This window comes from Gekko japonicus, unplaced genomic scaffold, assembly GCF_001447785.1.
Source record: "Gekko japonicus isolate JY-2015 unplaced genomic scaffold, Gekko_japonicus_V1.1 scaffold1774, whole genome shotgun sequence".
Lineage (NCBI taxonomy): Eukaryota > Metazoa > Chordata > Lepidosauria > Squamata > Gekkonidae > Gekko > Gekko japonicus.
The window spans coordinates 375,896-379,985 of NW_015159768.1; positions in this window are offsets into that span (position 1 = coordinate 375,896).

Here is a 4,090-nt window from a genome sequence, read left to right on the forward strand (position 1 = left end):
GTCGCGAAGAGTCAGACTCGACTGTGCGACTGAACAACAGCAACAACGCCATAGAGTCCACCTTCCAAGGTAGCCATTTTCTCCAGGAGAACTGTCGCTTAGTGATCAGTTGTAATAGCAGCTCTCCAGCCGCCACCTGGAGTTGGCAACTCTAGTACGCAGAGGAAGACCCAACAGGAGACAGATTGACTCAGTGAAGGAAGGAAGCCACGACCTTCAGTTTGCAAGACCTGAGAAAGGCCTTTCGTTTGCAAGACCCGAACTCATTAGTTCATAGAGTGCCAGAGAAGGTGGCATGGTAAAGCCCGCTCTGGTCAGATCTCGGAAGTTAAGTAGGTCCAGCACTTGGAAGGGAGACCAACAAGGAAGACTCTGCAGAGGAAGGCAAACCGCCTCTGCTTCTGCTTGCCATGAAAGCCCCTTGCTGGGGTTGCCCTAAGTCGGCTGTGACTGGACGGCATTTTACCTGTCCAACAGGGCTTTGCCGCTACCACCAGTTGCCCCCAACGCCCTGAAACCTTTTGTTGTTCAGTCCCACAGTCGAGTCCGATTCTTCACGACCCCATGGACCACATCCCGCCAAAGCCCTCCTGTCTTCTGTCATGCTCCAAAGTTTGCTCAATTTCATGTTCGTTGCATCTATCACACTGTCTAACCATCTCATCCTTTGCCGTCCCCGTCTTCTTTGACCTTCAATCTTTCCCAGCATCAGGGTCTTCTCCAGTGAGTGCTCCCTTCTCATTGGGTGGCCAAAGTATGTGAGCTTCAGTTTCATTATCTGGCCTTCCAGGGAACAGTCAGGGTTGATTTCTTTTAGGATTGACTGATTTGATCTTCTTGCAGTCCAAGGGACTCTCAAGAGTCTTCTCCAGCACCATAGTTCAAAAGAATCTATTCTTCGGCGCTCGGCCTTCCTTATAGTCCAACTCTCGCAGCCATACATGACTACTGAAAGACTATTGAAAGAGGTAGTCAATCTTTAAAGGTACAATTGTGGTCTTAGGGTACTGTCTCAGTGATGATCTGGTTCTTATAGATCCACATGGGTCAATGCAGGGGTAATTCATGAGGACAACCAGATGGATTTCACCTAGAGAACTGGTGTTGAGTAGTGAAGCTGGCAACCCTGTTTCAAGGGCATGTGATAAACAGCCTTCTGAGCAATGCTCCCCTCTAAGCTGTGGCGTTTTGTGAGCAACTATCCTACTTTGTGAGCTACCGGCATTAAAGTTGTGAGCCAGCGATTTGGCCACTGCATAAATTAGTTGGCTCTGGAGCAGTGTTCCCTCTAATTTATTTAACACCAAGCCGCAATCGTTCCAGGCGGGGATTGGGCCTGAGACGCAACAGCGCGGCGACGCTGCTTGGCCGGAGCCAACTGGACAGAGGCCAGCGCAGGAAGTTGTCACACAGTCGCAGACTATGGGAGCTTCCCCAGAAGGAGCCGCTGCGGAGCCTGCCGAGACAAGCTTCCACCATAAGGAAAAGAACACACACGCCGGCGGGGTGCCTGGTAGGCACTCACCTCCCCATATACATACATTGTATGTGGCCCTAGTTAGGAAATGTAAAATGCTTGTAAACCGCTCAGAGCCTCCGGGATTGAGCGGTATAGAAATTGAAAGTATAAATAAAGAAATAAGCTGTGCAGTCCTGTGAGCAAAAATTCTCCTTTGTGAGCTATAGGCGTTAAAGTTGTGAGCAGGTGATTTGGCTACTGCATAGATTAGTTTGCTCTGGAGCAATGCTCCCTCTAAGCTGTGGAGTCCTGTGAGCAGAAATCCTACTTTGTGAGTTACTGGCATTAAAGTTGTGAGCAGGCAATTTGGCTACTGAATCGATTAGTTTGCTCTGGAGTCATCCTCCCTGAGCCAAGACAAAAATGTGTGAGCCGGAGGCTGAAAAACTGTGAGCGAGCTCGCACTGACTCACCTTAGGGGGAACACTGCTTCTGAGGTCGAATCTGCATTTGCATTTTTAAATCAGTTTCATGCTGCTCTAAATCAGTTTCAAATCAGTTTCAAGCATGCTCTATGCTTGTTTGAATGTTGTTTGGAGAAGATTCTTTCAAAGCAGCGCAGAGGTGCAATGACAGTGGAGCCGCCCCGAAAGGACGATAAACACCTATGGACATGCAAAAGTATGCTGGCACTCTTGAGGTGTGAAAACGACAGGCTGGGACACCCGTGGGAAAGACATCCATCTGAGTTCATTTACAAGCTGTAACTAATGAAGGCTGGATCCACACTTGGATATTATGCCATTCTAAAGATCTCAGGCAGCTTCCAGATGTTACAGAGAGAAGAAGCCGGAAGCGCGAGGGAGGGAGAGCCACCTGAGCCACCCCTGCAGGCAACAATCTAGACACCTCAACAGAGCTCCTTATACAGACCTGCGGTAACAGGAGAAAGACCCCCCCTTTTTACAGCAAACGCACTAAATTCCCCCCCATCAAGTCGCTTAGCAACCAACAGCCTCCTTCTTATCCATGAAGCCCGTAATTCTGTTTCGAGGGCCCGAGCGGCCAAATAATCCATACAGTCAGGCATTCCTTTAGACTACAATACGGCGGGGGTCCTCGCGAGTTGCTAGGCTACGTCGCGGCGGACGTATCGCAGCCGAGCGGGACACGGTGGAGTGGGCGGGGCTAGACTCAGCTCGGCTCAGGATTGGACGGGGGCCTGAGGGCGGCTGCCGGGAAGGGGCGTGGCGAGGAGAGGGAGCGAATGGGAGGGAGGTCACGTGGGGAGGGGGAAAAATGGACCCGGTGCTTTACGTGTTGGCGGCGGCGCTGCTGGCCGCGCTCATCGTCTTCGTCACCCGCGTCCGGGGGCAGGCGCGCGCCGGTACGGGTCGGGTTCCGCGCCTCTTTCTCTACGGGCGAAGTGGGGCTCTTCCCCGCTGAGGGGAGGGCTCGGGCGGGGGAGTGGGCGTGGCTTATGGGACGGCGAGCCTACCTCGCAAGACGGTTGTGAGGACTGCTGATTAGATGAAGCGCCTGGGGGAAAGTGTATGCGTGGGGCAGTGGTTCTGTGGGTGCTCTACGCCCCTTGCATGTGCTGCTCTGTAACCAGGGAGCCCTTGGAAAGGAGCGGGAGCTTTCCTAGTATCTGAGCGCTTTGCCTGCCGGGAACAGATAGAATGAGTTCACGAGTCCAGTATAAGCTTCTGGTGCATGCACACTTCTGTTTAAGTGCCTGTGCACATGAAAGCTTATACCTAGAATAAAACTTTGTTGGACTTAAAGGTGCCCCCTGGACTCAAACGTTGTTCTCAGAATAGATTCGGTTGGGTAGCCGTGCTGGCTTGAAACAATAGAACAAAGTTTTGAGTCCAGTGGCACCTTGAAGACCCACAAGTTTAATTTTGCGTATAAGCTTTCACATGAAAGCTTATTTTTGTTGTTGTTGTTCAGTCGCACAGTCGAGTCCGACTGTTTGCGACCCCGTGGACCAGATCACGCCAGGCCTTCCGGTCTTCTGCTGTTCTCTGAAGTTTGCTTAATTTCATGTTCGTTGCATCTATGACACTGTCTAACCATCTCATCCTTTGCCGCCCCCATCTTCTTTGACCTTCAATCTTTCCCAGCATCAGGGTCTTCTTCTCCAGTGAGTGCTCCCTTCTCATTGGGTGGCCAGAGTATTTGAGCTTCAGTTTCATTATCTGGCCTTCCAGGGAACAGTCAGGGTTGATTTCTTTTAGGATTGACTGATTGGATCTTCTTGCAGTCCAAGGGACTCTCAAGAGTCTTCTCCAGCACCATATTTCAAAAGAATCTATTCTTCGGCGCTCGGCCTTCCTTATAGTCCAACTCTCGCAGCCATACAGTACTACTGGGAATACCATTGCTTTGACCATACGGACTTTTGTTGGCAGGGTGATGTCTCTACTTTTTATTATGCTGTCCAGGTTTGCCATCGCTTTCCTCCCAAGGAGCAGGTGTCTTAATTTTCATGGCTGCTGTCACAGTCTGCGGTGATCTGGGATCCCAGGAATGTGAAGTCTGTCACTGATTCCACAACTTCCCCTTCTATTTGCCAAGGAGTGATGGGGCCGGATGCCATGATCTTAGTTTTTTTGATGTTGAGTT